General features: G+C 43.0%; 1 protein-coding gene across 1 annotated transcript in view; it reads right to left on the minus strand.

Annotated features, from left to right (window-relative positions):
- cntnap2a (contactin associated protein 2a) overlaps positions 1-21568 on the minus strand; it is a 205846-nt gene extending 184278 nt beyond the window's left edge. The window contains exons 1-2 of the mRNA XM_030099964.1: positions 21457-21568; positions 8315-8508 (exon numbers count right to left, since the gene is read on the minus strand). The gene's annotated coding sequence lies outside the window, so the exon portion shown is untranslated. The remainder of the gene's footprint in view (positions 1-8314; positions 8509-21456) is intronic.
- Positions 21569-21783: the final 215 nt, after the last annotated feature.

Raw genomic sequence — 21783 nt, forward strand, 5'->3', positions numbered from 1 at the left:
CAGCGTCACTGCAGCAGGTTAGTGAAAATACAATCGTCCCATAAGGGTTTCCGCCCCCCCGCTCGGCAACGCTCGCCAGATTATATCCAGACTAAGCTTAACTCCAAATCCAAATGTGGATGAGGAGTGGGCGGGTCTGGTTTACGAGGCTACATAAGAGTCACAATCAAAGCAACACGTTTGTCATCCATAAACACCCACATCAAACTGAATGCTACCCCCTTAATATCCAATGAGTGCACCTTTTTTCCTTCGACGTGTCTGGATCTCTTTGATCGGCTGGCCCACTCGGCTGTTTGATCGGTAGCTTTGGATAATCCAAGTCCTGACCTATTACGGATCATCTTGGAAGTTTCTGTTATGGTGATGTATGCTGGATGTATGCATTCATGTTCAGAGCAAGTGACAATCAATGAGAAAATGTGTGCCGGAGGACCTCCCATGAGCTCAGCAATGACTCGCTGTTTTTCATGTTACTGGGAAAAGCAACAATCCTTCATTTGAAGAGCAAATTACCTTAATAGTGCAGCTATGATCACGACTACAAGGACAGGGTCGAAGCACCACTTTCCCCAGAAGCTCTAATGACGGCCATGCATCTTCACAACACAGCATGTGGATGAGGGTCCGCGCGCAATACTCCACTGGTTTAAGTGATTTATGGATGACGCGGGGAAAAAATGCAGCTTTATTCAAACTTCTGAGGCTTTGTGTAACCTCAAAATCTGGTTAGAGAACACGGTTATAATTAGAAGAGAGAACAAAGTCACATGTCTCTGTTTACATATCTATATGCTGTCCTTTTCTGCATGTGCCAGGACTGAAAATATTCCTATAATGCGACGCCTTCAAGAGACACATGAGACACGACGGCAGCTCTCCTGCTGCGATGAGAAGCCCCCTCCTGCTCGCTCAGCCAGACATTGACATTTAGCTTGCTGTGGATATGCCAGCTATATGAAACCTTAACCCTAACCCAGAGAACTCTCGGTAAACTGGAAATGCAAACCTATAAAAAAACAAAACAAAACACAGTACTCGCTCCCACTGTGTTGTATTTGTGTTTAATGTCAGTTAAAATTAAACAAGATAAAACTTCTTCAATCATTTAATAGCCAAGCAGTGAAGGCACACACCATGTAATTGCAATGTTTTTATGTGAGTCCAGTCAGCTACGAAGTCCTGAATGTTAAATACCTTTTTTTTTTCCCCCCCTTCCTTCTTCCTCTCATCAGCTTTCCAGCTCTGGCATTGTCACAGTCCAGTGGGAACATAAAAAGATACAGTTGTGTTAGATTGTGAATATAAAGACACAATAAAGAATATGGATTATATTCTTGTATTTCTGACTAAGTTTAAGACCTAATTTCAGGCGGGGGGCCTGTACTCCACTCTTATGAGCTCATTTATACATATATTTCCAGGACATTTTGAGTATTTCTTTTTATGTCTGCCTCTCAGAGAAATAACTTTCCCCCCCTTTGTTTCAGCGGTGCCCTTTGCTTTAGCGGCTTCTTTCTGGTCTCTTGCACTAATGTTTCCACACTCTCGTTTCCCTCCTGATGTAAGGCCCCCCCCCTCTTGATTAAAGTGCCTGCAGACAGCCTAAAATGTAAATGTAAATGTATGCAGCACTTGATGTCTGCATTTAATCAGATGCAAAAACGGTGGGGACGATTTAAGCCTTTCAGCAGGAAAATCACTTAAGTTCAAAAAGTCAGCACTTTATTTTTTATCTCCCTCTTTGTGCTTCTTTCTGTGAAATATTGCTGGAAAATAAATGATGCTGCATTGAAAGTGAAAACCTGGGATGGGAAGTTACTCCTCAAACTGTAAAGAGGTTTTTAGAAACTTAACTACAAGTGAATTATTTCCATTTTCAAGAGGCGGGTTATCTCCTTTCATAATGGAACGAAAATTAAAGTTTTTCTTCTTGTTTTTCCATCAAACAAAAGTCCATTTCTGTAAACGTTTTGTGACGCTGCCTCACTTGTTCAAGACCCTCGTTCCTTTTATTTGTTTTGCTGAGCTGAAGGGGCATTTTTAATTCAGCCGGAAAATGGACGACATTGGAATCGGTTTAATTGTTAAGATATAATCTCTGGAGGCAAACGTTTTCATTTGCTTGCAAAAATTAGCTTTAATCAAACACTGTTGGTAGGGAAGCGCTTATTGTATTACTACCTTCTATTTGTTTTCTCAAATCTGCATTTGCTTCATTAACAAGCCTATTGGACTTGAAGACAATCGAGGCGGCTCCGAGGCGCCGAGCGGCACGCAGACAAAGGAACGCGAAATAAATATCGGGCTGACATGCGGAGAAAGGCAGGCAGACAGAGAGAGAACGCCGTCCGCCGGCGCATAAATCCAGGTGCATGATTTATCAGTGCATGCTCTGCAGCTTCGGAAACTGAATTAGTCTTTCACCACTGAGACACAGACACTTCACCATTCATTTACCTGACGAACCACAGTCTAGCGGCTCTGCCCTCTCGGGGGCACGCGTACACATCCGCTAACACTCGCACGAAGGAGAGCGCAGCAGCGTCAACGCTGGCGCTCGCACACACTCATTTCAACATCATTAGCTTCGGTTTATATACGGCCTATAGCACGGGGAGTGGCACGAGAAGAACGTCCACAACGTGTTGCATTTTCACACCTCCTGCCTCCTCTTTTCAGCACGACTCTGCCCGTGAAAACATGCTGGGCTGCTAAAATACGTCAGTGTGGAGTTGAAGAGGTCAAAACACACGGCGCTCTATATAATCAATCTTTACGTTTGATGCACTATTAATGCGGAGCCGTCAGTGAGGCAGAGGGTGAAATGGTCAATTGATTTCACCTACATGTTTAGTATTTGAATCCGAGTGTCCCAACAGGCAAGATGGGATCATAGGTCAACCTTGGAATTGGAGGAGAACTAGTTTTATCAACTGATCCCAAAGTCGGACTCATGGCTGGATGAAAACATATCCAACAAGACGTGGCCTTGAACTTCATATTACCTGCCATCGGCCCTGTTGCCCATTTTATTGCCTAAAATCTGTCCAAAAAGCCAAACTCAGAGCCTCTGCTCCTCACTTTTCTTTCTGTTGCTCATCTTGGTTTGAAAACCACTGTGTAATTCAAACATGGACTCCTATTCAAAGCTGTGATTTGGTCGAAACTAAAGCTCCAGCAACCCCGTCCACAGCAGTTTAAATAAGGCTCGCTGAAGGGACAAAATTGACAGATCTTGTCTAAAGTTGGCCAACAGGTAACAGCAGGCAGCAACCCGAGGATCTTTCTGAGAGCGCTGCTTGTTGAAAAGGGCAAAACTGTTGTACGCAGGGTCAGTCTATCAAAGAACAGCCTCTTCTTGTTGATCCTTCATATCCTGCCAACACACCTGGGAGGAAAAATAAAATCTGTGCAGCCCACAACAAGCGAGGATCAAACTATCCAACACAGAATGCTAAGCCTTGAATTATTTGTCCTGTCAGGATGTCGCTGACTGCAGTTTACTTGCACCACATTTATCACGATGTCTTGAAACATTAGCAGTCCATTATTCTAAAAGGGAATTACTTCATGACGTCAGTTTACAGAAAAAGGTGTAAATTATGTTTTGGGTTTTTTCCTCACCGTTGATTGGAAGATTGATGCTGCTCTGAATGTTCACATAGTACATTATTTATTCATTGCATCATTTAACTCTCTTTGCCACATGAAGTTTCCACCCTGTGTAGATTTATTGCTTGTTTTTTTGTTTTTTCTTTAGCTATGCTCATTTTTATTGTGATCTAGGAAGGTATCTAACCTCTAAACTGGAACATACATATGTAGTGTATTTGTGTGTAACCTTACAGCCTCCATATCAGGAGGAAACAAGCAGATTGAAAATGAAAGTTATTTTTCTCTCCCCCAAGCATCTCATGATAATACCGGAACGTAACAGAGAAACTCATAGAATGTTTAGGAATTGTTCCAAGACGATTTTTCATAGAGAAACATGAGAAACCATTAATACCATGGCCCCGTTTGATGCAGGATCAGGTCCAGATTTGAAGCCATGGCCGTGTTGGTTTATTGGAAACATACATTACTGTCAGCTGACCTGGTGGACACACACCTTCCAGCTCTGCATCTAAATAAATCTGGCAGAAGACCTGCCGGTACTATGTGGATAAAAATGGAGATGAATCAGTTCGTGACAAGAAATGAAAGCTTTGTATTTTTCATTTAACTGAGTTTTAATGTTTATACAGATATCATGTGTTCTTTCATGGAGAGTAGTGCACGGCACACTTTTGTTTTTATGTTCTTTAAAAATAGAATAGAAAACTGGTACTTCTACTGCTACACACTGATCATCTGTCAGTTAAAACTCAAAATTTCTGCAGCTTCAGAAAAAGCAAATACCAGTAAGTCTGTTTCCCCACTGCAGTATCGACACTGCCATGGTAAAGTTAAAAACACACAAAACTAAAGTTACACTGAGCTGTCAATCAAACCAAAATAAATAACATCAAATCCATGCACAGAATCCATCCCAAAGGGTTCCCCATCAGCATGATTATTCTGTAGCTTTTTAATTTAGATTTTCAGGGAGAGCTCGCCTCTCAGGCATTGTCCTCCGGTAAAGCAGTTGGTATTCTAATTATCACAGTCATTCATCAGTGTCATTCCAAGTCCTCAGTAGTACATTAGTGTGGCATTACAAACATTATTTTTCACAAAACCAATACCGCAGTTGTCAGGACTTTGCCAATTATCCTTCACGCTGAATTATGCACCAGCCACCCTGTAGCACCGACGCTCTCTGGGCTGAAGTTGTCCCGTCGGCTCGGCAGCGCGAGAGTTAAGCCATCAGCGCAGAGTAACGGCAGGAGGTGATTGGTGGCAAAAGGTTCCTGAATAGAACCTTCATGCATAAAAGTGCAGGACAGGTGGTTTTCTCTCTGGGGATCGCTGTGTGAACCTCATCCAGTGGTGAATGGCACTGAGCCCAATGTGATTGAATGGGTTGAAACAGGGCCTGATAGTAGCAGTGTGTGTGTGTGAGAGAGAGAGAGAGAGAGAAACATTAAGTTGGCTTTAGCGCCCTCCCATCCCCACCCGTCCCTTTGATCAATAGCACTGATTGCTCCAATATTATCACCACTTACACACACAGACACCAACACTTCACCAAAAATCCCCCAAAGCTGTGCAGAGCCCCATCTTAATTATCGGCAAGCAGCAGTCGACGCTTGTGTGCGTGTGTGTACGCGTGTGAGTGTGTATATTCATGTCGACTTGCCACTATCTCATAGCTGCTGATAAATAAGACACAGAAGCAGAGTGCTCTATTTCTGCTTGTTACTGTGGGGGTTATTGATGGTGGATGCCTGCTTGTAAGATTACTGGCTCTAGATTTGTTTACACAGGCAATAGTTTGAATTACAGTGGCAATAAATAATAGTGACAATAATACATATACAGAAAAAAAAACCAAAACAATATATATGTCAAATATTCAAGCATAGCTCCCCAAAAAGTCAGCTGTAGTAACAAAAACACCAAGAAGATAAATGTGTTTTTGGAGTATTTGCAGAAATATTAAAAGCAATGAGGGTTAATGGCAGAAAGAAAACGCTTCTAAATAAATAACAGCGTTTAAACAATTACAATGCAGCACACACACACACACACACACACACACACACACACCTGGAAAGATCCACATAGGTTATTATAACAGTTTTTAACAGACATGCCTCAGTGAAGTTGACGCCACAGTTACGGCACCTCCATATCGTTTCATTAGCGGGAAACAAAATGTTCTTGTTAGCGGTAAATTGACAGTTTGTTCCAACTGTCAGCTGTTTTTCCTTTAACAAGATAGAACTCGTTAATAGACCGTAAATGTGAAAATACTGATTCATTTACACGTTTAAGAATAGAGTCTGCCGCAGGAGATGGAAAGTTGTTGTGCTCGTGGAAAAACAAAAACAAAAACCGGGAGTCGTTTTCACGCTGACCCGCTCACCCTCTAATCTTGACCTCCGCTTTGTGGGAGGATAATTATTGTGGACGTGTTTAACTGGCGTGGGGAGCGGGGGGGTCAGTCGATCTTTGTGTTTTGATATGGGGACAGGCTCATCAGCATATGTATGGGGGACGGGAGACAAAACACGCTGCCTTGCTCAGTCATCTCATTAAAGCGGGATGTAACAATGGACACTCGGGGAGCTGCTGCTGGTCCACGGAGGGGTGGAGACGGTACGGGAAATCAATGACACATCAGCTCTTAGCCACAGCGTTTATGTGTCAGCATACTGTCATGACAGTTTCATTTATCCCCCCCCAAAAAAAGAAAAAGTGAGACTTTTTCCCTCCATTAGACACAGAAAAAGAGTCAAATATAGAGAACATCAAATAAGCCTTGACTAACAAATTGTTATCTTGAGTAAGTGCATGTCTTGCGAAACACAGATTTCCTGTTGTGTTGCCAAGTTTACGACTGTGCAGCACAGTATTATCTAGAAAACACTGACTCATGAAGCCATCTGTTGGTTTTCTATTTTCTTGTTGTAGTAAAAATGTACTTTGGAATGTTTAAATGGTGTACTTTACGGTAATAACAAGACTCCAGCGTGTTAATAGTATTTCTATTTCACAGAAATGTTTTCGCGGACGAGAACGAAAACGCAACATGTCCATCTTCACGAGTTAAAATAAACATGCAAAGAAGCTCCCCTCCCACTTCCGAGCAGGGCTGAGCCTTCTGCTGTCTATCTTGGTGGATCAGCGATATTCATGACAGGGCTATTCCTATCCTCTCATCTCACCATCTGTTATCACCTGTTGCCTTTTCACGAGGCGGCGGCAGAGAACAGCGAGGGCCATTAACCCATTAGCTAATGACAACTGATTGTCAGGTGTCCCGCTAAAGTGCTCGCTGACGGAACAGCCAAAGTGATGTGTTGTCTTGAAATAATAGACTCACGCGTAGAGATTGTCTACTTAGGATTTCCAAGAACTAAGTGCTTATGGCTTGTTTCCAAATATCCATCTTTTCCATCTGACCCATCAAGGCTTGAACGCTGGTGGAGGGAGCGATGGTGCGTTTGGTAAGAAGCTGAGCTGATAAAACGGATGAATATTTATTGGCACCTTGCTGCGGCACCCCAGTTTTTGCCCCAGACGCAGCTTTCTGTTGTCGTGTTAACACGCGGGTGAAAAAAACAGGCAGTCAAATTTTAACATAAATGACAAGAAAACATTATCTTGTAATAGTAATTTTGTAAACAAGGGGTGTGGAAATTAATATTTTTTCATCTGTGTGAAAATTTTCCCGTTTGACTTGTCCTTCAAAGAAAAAAAAAAATTCATTTTCTACCTGACACCTTTGAAATGGATCAAAAAATGTTTATGGGTTTTAATCACAGATGCAAAAAAAAAAAAAAAAAAAAAAAAAAAAAAAGAGAGAACTATGCACATCCTTCAAAAGCCAAAACAAACATTTCACAGTTAAATTACAGTGTTTACAATGTTAATTTAAACCAAAATATTTAAGATTGTGCAGGAACTCTTTAATGTTTCCAGAGCTGAATTTTGATGCTGCAAGTAACCAATAAAATCAAGTTAAAACGTGAGCACGATATTCTCATTGCTTGGCTCTACCAACAGAATGTGAACATGAGGCGTGTTGAAACTATCATCACACACCTTATTTCCATGTTTTTTTTTCTAAAGTTTTATGTCTTTCCTTTCACATAAAGGAGACATTCGAAGCAGGGCACTTACATTGCCAAAGTGCAAAGATCCTTAAAAGCGTCTGAACACAAACACAAAGTAAAAATGCTTGTCAAAAAAGCCATATTTTGTTTATGAATCGGGGTTAAAAAAAAATCAAGGACTTTAAATGTCAGTGAATAAAACTGAGTTGACTTGAGGGAGCTTACATGTGGGATATGGCGTAAAGTAAACACTGAAGGTTAATGGAAGAAAAGCCGTCTAACTTCACGGGCATTAACTCAATAAAACACCAGGTTCATGGAGGAGAACACTTTTGAAGTGACAGATCTTAGTTTCAGGGGTCGAAGGATTTAATGTGTAGTTTCGAGGCTGAGTGAAAGTTTGGGAGTCGGTCGCTTTTATCGAAAATGTTAATATTTCATCTCATGAGGAGGAGCTCGGACGGAAAATGCAGAAGAATGTTTGGTCCATCGGTCAAACCACGACTGCTGTTAAACCAGTACAGAGAAGCAGAGTCAAACGCACGGCCTGTGGACGAAAGCTGACCAGCCAGAGGGTCAAATCTGATCTTTGTCTCTCATTCACTCACCCAGATGTTCCCGTCTTGATGGTACGGCTTCCAGTTCCTCCCCGTGTCGCTGTAGAGCAGCCGGTACTGCGTGGTCCAGTCGGAGCTGCTGTAGCGACCTTGCGTTGCGATGGCGCTGACCTGCTTTCTGGACCCAAGGTCCACCTGTAGCCACTGATAATGATCGCTGTCAAGAGGTGACCATCCTCCAGCACCTGCAGAACAACATTTTCTAATGAGTTTGAGTTTTCTTTCTCTCTAAATCATCGGATTTTTACTACAGCAGTGTGAAATAATGACTTTTGAGTTTATTTTATGAGCAAAGACAGCCTGTGTTTTATGCAGTCCTGCTTTTCAAGTCAGATGGACCCGAAGCAGTGTGCTACTGCCATAATGACATTTTACAGAAAAGAAAGTGCAGTTACAAGGTCAGAGTCTATCTTGTTATTGACGGTCACCGTCCAGCTGAGAGCGACAGACGCTCGCTTCAAGACGAGCGCTGAAGAAGTGATGTTTTATTAAGAGCTTTGCATACAGGGTTCGAGTTGGGCTCACTATCAAGACATTTCCCAGGACTGACGAGTGTTCTCTTATTATTATGAAACAAGTATTCGCTATGCAGGGCAGCGCGCAAACTTCAAGAGGAATGGCATTAGTATGTATGACATTTCAGGGAGGATTCCTCTTTAATGCTCGTATGCAAGACATAATGTGACATTTTGCAAATACTGGAGTCTCCACTGTTATCTGTCCAGCAAGGATGTGCTCGGCTTTCGGGAAAAAAAAAAAAGAAAAGCCAAGTGTGATGACATGCTGAGCACAGTGACGTGTCCACGTCTCAAAAAAACAAAACAGACATTTCGCGATTTTACGATTTGTAAATGAATCAAAATGCGAGTATGTTGATGCAATCCACCTGAGACGGACAGCTATACGTGCTCATTTCTTCCCTATTTCTAGCAAGGTACTGCTTTAATACATTCATCCTTGAGTGCAGATTAAAGTGATATTTTACTCTGGTGGAGCATGCCTTTTCATTTCCAGCGAACACATTTGAGATAGGATAAATAAAATAAACATTTTTTTTTTTTTTTTTTTGGTGTTCTCAAAACGGACAGTGTCCCCAAGGGAAATTACCTGTTTGAACTCGCGAGTGAAATTATTTGACCTCCTCTTTACCTGTTTTGCATATAGCTTAGAAGGTTGTCAAATATATTTAAAAACAGCTTGCGAGTTGAAGGTTGTGATATCCTGGAGTAGATGCGCTGAAGCTGGAAAACGTTCTACCAAGGTGATGCGTCGCTTTGAAGAAAATGACTATCTCTGCAAACATCAAAGGCCAGCATTTCAATGCCATTTTCCCATGGCTACCACACTGATGTTTGGAATAAATGGCAGTTTTTTTTTTTGTTTCCTAATCCACTCAGTGGCAGTCCGTGTCCTTGTGATACCCTGTTAAACCTTGTGGCTCTGCCTTCATTGCCACACAGAACACTTGTGCGTCCTTAAAAACTTGCCCCCTTTCCACACTTCTGAGTCGCCGACCCGAGGCCCGGGTCCAGGCTCTTCTCCTGGACTCCGCGGCTTGAACGGGCCCCGGGTTAAACGGTGCGGAAACAAAGAGGAGCAAGACATCTGCTCGACAGAGAAAAGCTGGAAAAGATTCAACTGACCTAAATCTAAAACTCTGCTATGATGCCATCATGTTGGCTACTGTCAAAGCAATCAGCCAGAGCAATAAATAGAAAAATCTGCACAACCCGATGCTTGAAATAGTGAATTATTCTGCAGTGACGTGCGCTGAAGACGTGTCGGGGCAGCGAACAGCCGAGCCCGTGACAGAAAAGTGACTGCCAGATGATTATCATGCCGAGCGTCGGTGGACGAGGCTGCGAACCGGGCCATGTCACGGCCGCTTCCCTCCGACGCTCCGCCGCTGACTTTTTTTTTTTTTTTTTTCCTCGAAAGGACGCAAACATAGATAAGACAGTGAAAAGCTCAAGTGACAAGAGTGATTGATTTGAAAATGACAGCAAGAGAGGAGAAAACAGAAAGACGGGGACAAAGTAAGGGCAAGGGAGATACCAAGAAAGTACAAAAGAGTGGGAGAGGAGCGCCGAGCCCAGCGGAGGAGACATGAGAGATGATAGTCGTATGATAAAATAGAGGGTAAGGCGGTTTGCTATGTACCCCCCTGACAAAAATCCTATATCTTATCCAATTACAGAGCCATTACACTCCAGCCCCAGACTTGACAGATAACCAGCCCCCTATCAGTGGAAACGTCAATACCTCAAAAACCTGCAGCAGCAAAGCCATTCCCTCGGGGGGATAAAACACCGTCAGAAGAGGGAAGGGTAGGGTGAGGAGAAAGAAAAAGGGGGGGGGGAAACAACTGAGAATGGGAGGGGGCATGGTGGTAATGATCAGCAAACAGACAGCAACAAATGAGGATTTAAAATATAAGAAGATGAACTTGAGGGTGCCTGGAAACAAAACATCCCAAGTGGCACGATTCCAGAGACGGAGGAGGCAGAAAAGTAGAAACACAGGAGAAGGATGAGGTGATGAAAGAAGGGAGTTTTAAGAGAGGATGTTTATAGCTCTGGTCGTAGGGGAAGGCAGATTGGAGATGTGTGTAGATGGGATGGGAAGGAAAAAAAATGCAAGAAGGTGACAGATAAGGTCGAAAGTAAAAGGGAAAGGAAAATACGTGGAGAAAGAAGCCATTCGACGCTGGAGGAGCACACTAGCAGAGAGTCAGATTGCAGCTGGGCTCAAATTACATGGAATAGAAAGCAAATATCAGAAAAGCCCAGTGTAGAGTTGAAGATCTCAGGAGATAAAGAAAGGAAAAAAAAAATGCAACATGAAAAGTTGGGGATCTGCTGCTGAGTGATTCATCTCACCGAAAGAAACAGAAAGCTGCACATCCATATTCTTCACTGTCTTGCTAATGAACTCCTCTGACATTGGGATCATAAGTTAAAAGCTTCTTAGTATAACACAGAGAACTGCTAGTCTACACACTTTTCTGCTGTTCAACCATTAAAAAGCACGAAACAATCAGCAATTTTGGCCACATTCGTTTAAATATTAATTGCTGTTGTGAGGGGATTGGGTTTCAGGTCTCCCATGCTCTGGACTCTGCCGCCGCACTGCTTCAGTGACCGCGCTCGCACCGCCGGCGCCAGGTAAGCAGGCGTCTGCACCCAAAAACTGCACTAAGAATCACAGTTCCACAACTCAGCCGCCTCACACCTCTCTCTGCTGCCCCGGCGTTTATTGATAATCAGCCAGATCTGCCATTCACGGTTGGAAGCCGCTGCCAGACAAAGTCACCGAATGCAGTAAACTCCAGATCCTGATCTGCAAATGTGCAGGAGAAAAGATCAGATCAGGCTCGTTTTGACACGTTTTTTTTTTTTTTTTTTTAATCCAGTGCTGCTTCTTCTTCTTCTTCTTCTTCTTTTTTTAATAATTAAAGCAGTTTCTACTGAGCTTGGACCTCTCCATTTGTTGTAAAACTCATGTTATAGAGTTTTTAATAGCCAATTGTAGAGTGTGTAGATGTTTTACTAGATAAGACCTTCATCATCTTTGTTTTAGTGTTGTTTGTGTGTGTGTGTGTGTGTGTGTGTGTGTGTGTGTGTGTGTGTGTGTGTGTGTGTGTTGAGGTCTTATCTGCTTTATCATGAACTGTTACCTCCTCCTCCGCTCCATCGAGCCCTCTCCGTCCTCTTCTCCATCAGACTATGTAACATAACCCATCCAAAGGACCCTGTTGTTTGTTTATCGATGGTTTCTTCTCTCTGTGTGTCTTTCTATCATCTTTAGTTTTAATGCTGCTATTTTGGCCCGGCCTTGGCTTGTAAAAGTAAGAAGCAAATTGCCTGGTAAAATGAAGGAAAGGGGCAAGGGGGTTTTACGACAAATAACCGTGTCCCCAACGTACAGTTTGAGGAAACTGTATAATTTTACACAATATGTATTAATAAAAGTGAAAATCTCACATGCGATCTTGAGTGTGTTGCAGCACGAAGGGCTTCCAGAGTAAAAACTAACTGAGCTGCATTGACTTCAGCTACCGCGCCAACGATAAGGAAGCAGCCAAATAAGCACTTAAAAAGAGAAGAATACGTCGTGCCGTGCATTTGTAAAGCAATATTTACAATTCTGTCAAGTTTCAGTCACCCCTCATCAGACTTATCAGACACTTTCAAAAACGTCACGACTTCCCTTACACACCGACGAGAATAAAGAGCGTTTTTGATCATGGTCGAAAGGGGTAAATGAAAGAAGGCGGTGGCGAGGGAAACGCCGCTGAAGAAAAAGGAGGCAGCAGAAGGCATGTTAGGGGTCACGGGGTTACTGAAAGTAACAGATGGGAATGAGACAGAGAAAGATAAATTGAAAAGTCCAGAGAGACGTACGAGTTCAAAAGATCAGGAAAGTGATGGCGAGCATTTGGGAAGAATCCTCATTGCTAAAAAAAAAAAAAAAAAAAAAAGCAATGAGAAAAGAGAGCGATGGGCTAAAGAGCTGAATGTCAGAGGTTACGGGAGGAACAAGGGACAAAAAAAGAAAGAGGAACGCGAAAGAAAAGTGAGGTGGGCAAACGCCGTACATTAGAGAAAACAAGAGCGAGATGAGAGGGAAGGAGGAGCAATGTGACAGACGTTAGCAACAGGGGGGGAAGAGTGAGATATATATTTATATATAGAAAAGGAACAGAGGTGCAGTGGAAGGTGAAAGCCAGAGGGAGGGAGGGGCAAAGCGAAAAGAGGTCGACAGAATAAAGCAGAAGTGCAGGAAGGAAAGGTACGGGAGCGAGAACGAGCAAAACACGAAGGCGAGCCAAGCGAAGGAGGTGGGGAACATGGGAGGGGAGCGGGGAGGGGAGGAGCGTCGGGGGACTGTCACCGCTCTCTCACCTGTCACACACACAGATGTTCAGGGAGGAGAGGAGGAGCAGGAGGAGGAGAGGGGAGAGAGCGGGGGAGCAGGGAAGGTCAAAGAAAACCACCTCCGAGGAAGAGACGGAGGAACACGGGAAGGCGAGAAGCGCAGAGGAGAGAGATCAGGAGATAGAGGATGGAGAAGAAGTACAGTCATCAAACACAAGAGAACAGAGGACTGAAAGTGAATCAGGCAAAAAGTACGGCCCTCTAGCGTTTCCTTCACTTGCCTCCCTTGATAATAAAGCATGAATCTGTGTGTTTGTGTGTGTAATTTCAAGTTGCTGTGAAGTGTTATGAAACGCACGAATAAACAAAAATCGAATACTCAAAAATTCATCAATTTAATTAGTTGAGTGTGACAACCTAAACAATGTGTCCATCAGTGGATACAGCTGATGGCTGATTAGTCGCTAAATCTGGGTTTTTTTGACTGTAATTTTTGTGTTCTTGCTTACAAACAACATAAAATTAAATCACATAACACACACTGGGGAAATGTACAGGTATGGATGCCTTATGCCATTGTCGCTGATCAGGCCATCCTGCAGTGGTTTATATACAGGAAATGGTTATTCTGTCTTGAGAATGAATTTGAATTGGGGCCAGTTCCTTTCTCACAGCTGATGCCAGTATTTTCAGCGATGCTGCTTGTTGGAAATCACACCGATCTGCTACCTGAACGCTACACCCGGGGAAACTGTATTGCTCTTCAGATAAAAAGGAACTAACCACAGCTGGAAAACCAGGTTTGAGCTATCTGCGATGACACAGATAACCCAGTACTGTAGCAGTAGTAGATGCACACAGCAAGAGAGTGCATTACGCCAGGAGCATACTCACATCGGCGCTGATTAGTACTACAAAAATGTTTCTATACACAAATATTGGAGGGAACAGTTTTCATCAGCTCTTTTACTGCACTTACTGCAAAACAAGGCGACCCGAACAGATAATGAAATGCACAAATAATCATAATGGGAAGGACGCATCATGTGGCAATAATGATTCAGTCAAAGCAAGGGAGGGGAGAACATATCACCGAGGAGGAACTCTGCTGGATCCATCACCAAAAAAATGCTAAATGCGATGTGAGAATACTTTTTTTTTTCCCCACATATCTCAATTCATTGAGTTCAAGAAACCCTGGGCTATGTGTCATTAGACCAAACTGCAAGCGCAGATATGAAAGCTCGCTTTGGTTGCTTTGAACTGGAATCAAAAGACGCTCCTCTGCCGCTGCGGGTCTCACCGCCATCTTTTCTCTGCTCCGTTCGTCTGCGGTTGGGCTATAAAGTTCACTCCTTAAACCTCATACGTATTCTGTATATAAGGAAAAACGCGCAGAAGTGGGGTTCTTCCTGGAGTATTTACATGAAAACATCCATACAGCACAGGCTGTGCAGATGAGAAAGTTAAACAAATGCAAAGTGGCATGAAGGAACCTGTTAATGTGATAATGACGACGAGGGCGATTCTAACTCCTACCACCCAGCAGGGAAATGGAAAATCTGTGTTTGATTCAAATGCCTGAGTGAGTGTATGACTTCTCCTGTACTGATGGCAGAAAATGACTCAGACGAGAGGAGGAGAGTGAATAGGGGGAGAACAGCAGAGAGAGCAAGCGAGGAAATTATAGGGTGAAATGCAAAAAGAGATGTAATGATTGTGAAAACATGAAATGACGAGGGGGAAGAGACGCAGAGTGACAAACAAACATGAGAGTGGTATCAAACCGGGGAACATGTCTCCTCTGTTTTACCGTCAGTGTGTGTGCGTTTGTTGGTGCGTGCATTTGATGGAATTTGTGGAAATGCCTCCGCAGCTCTTGATGTTTGCGTGCACCCGCGAGAACACATTCATCAGGATCGCCCGCTTTCGATACCAAAACCACATTAACAGAAAAGTATAACATCTTAATTAATTAAGACGTGGGGGCCGCCAGAAAACGGCGACGGAGAGAAAACAGCTGGCTAGCCCTCCGCCAGTGCTTCATCTTTCTGTCACGGGGTAAAGGGAGCGGATGGAGACGGAGTAATTTAATTAGGAGCGGACCGCCATTATCGATGGATGGCTGCAACGTCTAGAGACATCAAACAACTCTGCAAGATGACAGGGAGTGAAGAGTAACGCACGGAGTTTGGAGGGAGGGGGGGGGGGGCGAGCAAGTTCCACTGCAGCTGTGACGTCTGAGATTTCAATGAAGAGGAAGTGGAGTGAAACTTTTTAAAACTTTGGGAAAACTTGAAAAAGAAAAAAAAAAAAAAGAGTATCAGAGAGTAAGAATGTGAGAGAGGAAGAAATAGATAATGAGGTCTGAGAAGAAAGAAAAGGGGGACAGGCTGAGAAAATGGAGTGTGGGATTGAGAATGTTACTGTAGAAAATAGAAAGTGTATGGAAGGGAAAATGAGATGGAGAAGAAGAAAGGGGATGCAAGGATGTGATGGAGGGCAGGCAGAGACAAGACGGAGCGGAGGAGAGGGATGAGACGAGAGACAGAAAGAAGGGTGGGGGGGGGGGGGGGGGGGGGGAAGAAAATGGAATATAAGGATCAGTGGCCACGTGTTTGTGATTAGCGGCTCAATCTCATGCTTGGCCACGTCTGCTCCGCGCAACAACATGGGCTCGCACGTCCGCACTTTCTGGAGATATTCGCACACACAGAGGCTTTACCTATTTCTCGCTCGCTTTCTTCACACGAAAAAGGATCTGTCATCGTCTCTGGGCGTTCGGCTTCATCCAGTCCTCCCTCATTTTCCCCTCAGAATAAATAATCTATGAAGGAGTACAGTGCTGCCATAACAGAGATTACATCATAACATTCAGCTGCTCACTTTTTACACATTTACTCTCTTTCATTCAAGATTCTTTTTTATTGTTTTTTTCAATTTCTTCTCCTTTCGCCACATATCCACATTCTCTCACTCCTCTTTTTTATTTTCACCTGTTTCCACGAGCCACCTGATCTCAGGTGGGTGTGCTGAACATGTTGGTTGCAGATCGCAGCTCCTGCAGTTTTCTATGTGATTATTCCAAACCTGTTTGAAGCACTTCACCTTTTTCTTCCCCCCTCAAGGTTTCATTTGCAAGTTTGTCAAGCTTTCCTGGCACCTGGCTTTGTTTTCTTTTTGCAAGGTCTCTGAAGTGACTTTGGCTTTTTTTTCCTTTCAGACAGCTCTATTTTAACAAAAGTTATCATTCAAGTTTCAATCTATGGTTAGTCGTTAATTTTGAAGGAGGGCTTTTACGTTTGAATTCTTGGCATTGAAACATTGTTGATGTAACTCTTCCTTTATTCACTCCTGACTGGCGCCGTCACGTTCTTTGGTTCATTCAATTGCAACTCTCAGTTATGACAGCCATAAAACTATATTCTAAACTTCTTTTTGATTAAACTTTTCTACATACTAATCCACCGATCACGTGTGGAACTTCTGGGTCAAATCAAAGAGGTGCGAATCCGACACCCGCCGCTCCGGAGCGATCCAGCCGACTCTGGATTCGGACAAGCACGGACCCATGTTTTACAGCTATCAAACAGCTTCTGGCCGACCTGCAGTAACAAATCAACACAAAGGCGGCCGGCACAGTACGTCTGAAAGTACAGAACAAATAACCGTCATGAAAGCGCAGCGAGCCACAGATCCACACAGTGTGAGTGAACGGATGAAGGCGCGGCGGCCTCATGTTGTCACAGACACTGATTACTGGAGAAGCACGGGAACACGGGTTCACCCAGCACAAGTCTGTTCGACAGGCTGCGCCTCGGCAAAAATGATTGAAGCCACAACTCAGTCCAAATTCTTGCTCTGCTGGTATTTAATGAGGGTATACTGCCAACTCAGTGTTTCTCTTTACAGAAAAGCATTGGAAAGTTGGATCTTAAGAACACTAATTTATCATCCGAATGGTGATGCACAAGACTGGTTGGCTGAATGATTAAACTTCATTAGTAAAGACCGCTAATTATAGATGCTTAAACCAATTATTGTTTTATTCATGCGCAAGGTTAATGTCAATGCAGCGGCTGTGCGCCGTTGGGAGCTACACAGCAGTCCAAATGGTCCAACAGACTGCAATTTTAAAACAGCGTGAAGGGAAAAAAACATAGCAATTTTGCAGTATTTTTATCTAGAAAATGAAAAAAACAAAGTACAACGTAGGCTGCAGGCGAATTATGCACAGCTACATACATGCTAAATCCAAAACTATAAACAATCTCAATGTCATAGTGTCCTCTGATATCTCTTAAAAAAATGTGACTTCAAAGTGTTTGAGAAATTTCGAGCTGGAGAAAGTTTGTTTTTTTCATTTCATCTGCCATTACCCAGTCTCTCAGTATCTCTTCTTTTTTCCCCCCTTCATCTCAGCCTCCCGCCCCCTCCCTATCCAAACAGACCAAAAGGTTTTGGCAGCTCAGCAGAAGTTTGGCTCACCCTTCCTTCTGTCTGGCACCCTTGAGATATACAGGGTCTTGTACACGAACTGGCGCTAAGCAGAGACGGCGAGGGGGGTGAGAGGATGCACGTTTGGGAGAGAGGAGGGGAAAGGGAAGAGTCAAGACTGTGAGAGGGAGAGAAAAAATTTAGCTTGGACGACAGGTGAAGGTGGAGGAAGAACATGAGATAAAGAAAAGTGAAGAAAAAGGAAAAAAAAAAAAAAAAGGACAAAGCAGCCAGATGAGGCAGAAGGTGCACGAGGGATGTTCAGAGAGAGACGAGGGTTCAGGGAGAAGGATGATTGAAAGGGGGCACGGGGGCAAAATAAAGTGTCAAAGACTTTATCAGTCTTTAAAAACCCAGAGGAAGAAAACGTCTGGCTTGATTTATCCAGCGGAAAACACAACACTGGAAACAGAAAACAAATGCAGTTCGTGGCAAACCAATATAATAACAGCGGCTGTCAATCAAACCGAGCCGATATGAGGCGATGCAATGTCATTTTTAATAACGGCGCAATGCAAAGAACTCGGGACAGACTGCTTCCCAGACACAAAGCACATTCGGCGCGATGATGATAAAACTTTGTTTTTGCTCGATGTGTTTATGTTTCAGGAATGAGACGGAGCGGTTCGCGCATCCCGCACATAAACAAACAAATCAAGGAACGTGTGGAAAAAACATTCCCGTTTAGAGATTAAGCACCTCATACCCATGTTGACGCATTGTTAAATCGTGTTTTCATACTGGGGTTGATACATGGCTGTTTACAGCGGGTTTCAAACAACGCTCAGCTTGTGGCAGTTTTGGGAAAGATTAAATTTTCTGATGGTAGATCAATTACAAACGTTATAGTCGGCCCAGATTTGTGTTTAAGTTACTACAGGAAATAAGATCTATCTGAACAATTAGCACGACTGTTCTCTTTTGTAAATTGTAGTATTTCCTATTGTTAGGTTAAAGGCAAATATAAAGACAACCACAAGTTTATAAATATAGTTAATTTTTTAATAAAAAAAGACCAGGATCATTGGCCAGAACTGGCATAAAACACACATCCACCACCTGAAAACTACTCTGGCATCACTGCTCTTCTGTTATCGCCTCACACACACACACTCAACAGTGTGTGCCTGGAATCAGATATGCACACAGACAAATGAAACAGAACACACATGCCCATAACCTCCAACTCTAATAGCTGTCAGCGTTGAACACAGTATGCTTGGCTTAATATGAGTGGTGTTTCCTATTGATTTTGTACCTCCCTTGTTCCATAACACTGGCAGATTGAAGCAGATTGGTTTATCAGCACACACTCATTCCACTGAGGGCACATTTGGCTGCCAAGCGGAGTCGCTGGAGGGAACTCCTCCTTATAGTATGTGAAAATGTGGGATACCATCCTGTTGTTGTCGGCGCAAGTGTTCCGGATTGTTGTGTAAGTGTCTTTGCGTTCCTGTGAAAGTATGGGTGTTTAGTGTGTGAAATTGTGTGTGTGTGTGTACATGAGTCATATGAAAGATTGATCTGCCGTTCACTTGTTCAGTTATCTGCCGCATGTTGTGCTTCTGAAGCCGTTTCGGTGTAATCCAATAAAAGAAAAATGAGCAGCGGTTGGTGATTATTGTCAGTTCGCTCAACATGTGTAGTTTTACTGCTCAGACTTCCTGCTCGGAGGCCCCTGCAGACACGGCGTGTCAAAACCTGCCTTCTTCTGTTGACAGCCTGAAGAATCTAACAATTGTTATGATCTTTTCTCATGTTAGTCGTATCTAATTGTTGAAGAATGAATTGTTTGTTTTCATCAACTGAAATGTTATTTTTTTCTAGAACTACAGTGTTTTATTACTTGTTGAACTACCTTTCACAATAAGATATTTCAGTTCAAAATAACTGTACATCAGTGAACTCCTGATTGAGTTTAATGTCATTGTCACATTCAAGCCACATTGTATAAAAACTGCTCGTAGATACAGTACGCGTATAAAAATGGTTGGATTTCACTCTATGAACCGTAGGAATCGGTACATCATAAAGAACGGATTTAACGCCGACCCCCGAAGCAATCGTGAAATCAAATTCAGCGGCCGACAACATGTAAGGCTGAGGCAACTTCTTCAAAGGAAGAACGATGCATGTATGTGCTGTTTGTTTCTGTATGACTGCATCTGATGGAATATGAGAGATATCTAAAACAGAACTGAGCAAACAACAAAACACATTTAGTCCACATTTCTGTACTCACACCAAAGTTTTAACACTATTTTAATTAATGTAATTTTAATTTTGTGCAAGAAACAAAGTAATAACAATCCTGACTTTAGAACTGTTTTGTTTACCTTGAAAGAAAAGAAAATCTCCCTCTTTTCCCAATTTTGGTGCGCTGCTGTGTTCTTTGGAAAGACGTGAATGTCATCACCCAATGGCAGCGATCCCTGCTACTTTGGCATGAACTCTTTATATTCATTCTGGCTCAGCTTCAGCCTCTGATGAAATCGGTGTGTTTACCCCCAGGAAGACGGGCTGACGCCATGTTGGCTGGGTCTGGATCACGCGCAGATAGAGATACATAAGGACAGCCGGGCTTCACTGGAGCACGTCAGACTTCTAATTGCATGTCATTGATTTTGTGCCTCCGCTGTTCCTTAGTATTGGAGGAGGTTAAGCCTATCAACACATACTCATAAGATGGACTGCACATCTGACTGCCAAATATAGACGCTTCTCGGTGAATTTAGGTCAAAATTTAGAGTGAAGGAGTGAAGAGTAGTGCTTCACACGCTGATGATTCATCAGTAAACACACAAGCAGTACAATATCTCTGGATTCATGCCAGCAATTGGGCTTAACATCCATATTTGTTTTTGCTTCATAAAAAAATACTTAATTTCTGTAATAAATGTTATATTCTGCCTCTGTCTTAAAAGTGAGGAAATCTGTCTTGGAGTCTGTCAGTACTTAAAACAGACTCTGAATACTTATAGACATGTAAACTTGTGGTTTTTTTTTTCTGAAAACACATTTCTTGAAGCCAGTTAAACCAGATTTAGTGTTTAAAAAAAGATTGAGTCAGGTTGTATGCTTTAACCACTGCCTGAGTTCTGATCAAAGAGTGTTGAGAGAAAAATTGAAAGACCGTAAATCTACATTCATATACTCCAATGACAAATAGGTCTTTACTAGTTTTCATCTTTTGCCGTCTCTTGATGGTAAGTGTCATTATTAACCGAGGGGCACTCCGTTGCTCTCAGCAATAACGGTGTTGGTGATTGAACACACCAGATTACCTTGCCTTTATTTGCCAGTTTTGCTCCCCGCCGCCTCAGCTGTACTGTGACTATATTAGACGGAAAGGAATAAATTATTAATTGTATAAACATAGAGGGGTGTAATTGTCTGTCCCTATCTGGTTTTGCTGTGGACTGATGTGGAAATGAGCTTCAGCCTGAGTCACTGAGATAATGACTGAAGCCGAGAGGGGCAGCGGTCGGCGGGAGGAAGGAATACCAAGAAGAGGGGAAAAGAGAAATGAAGAAGAGCGGGAAAACGAGGATGGAGAAGGGTGAGAGCAGCTGCGCGGCGCTGCGGCGCGTGCTTCCATGAACGCACGGACATTTATGTCACAGTGTGTCATCTGCAAAAAAGAATAATAAAAAATCATTCATGCGGATGTATGTACACGAACCTGAATTCAATCCCATGGCATCCATGTGAGTGTAAGTGTGTGTGTGTGTGTGTGTGTGAGTGTGTGTGTGTGTCTACCTCCTCTCCTGTTGAGCTTGGCGTATCCCGGCGCATATCCATTTGAGAATACGGACGAACTGGTGAAGGCTGTGTGAGGCAGAGGAGAGGCAAGAGGCTCGTCACACTTCTCTGTGGAGCGAGGGAGAAGAAAGCAGAGAGACAACAGGGGGAGGTGAGCGAGTCTAAAAGGACAGGAAGTCAATATGTGTGAGAGGGAAAAACAACCTTCTGGTGACACATTTAAGGTAGACCTACGTTTATTTGTCCCATTGAAAAGTTCATGAAGTTCATAAAGTAGCAATTGTGTCTGATGGCTGAATGTATTTCCAAGATAAACTCTCAAGG

This window comes from Salarias fasciatus, chromosome 9 (genome assembly GCF_902148845.1).
Source record: "Salarias fasciatus chromosome 9, fSalaFa1.1, whole genome shotgun sequence".
NCBI lineage: Eukaryota > Metazoa > Chordata > Actinopteri > Blenniiformes > Blenniidae > Salarias > Salarias fasciatus.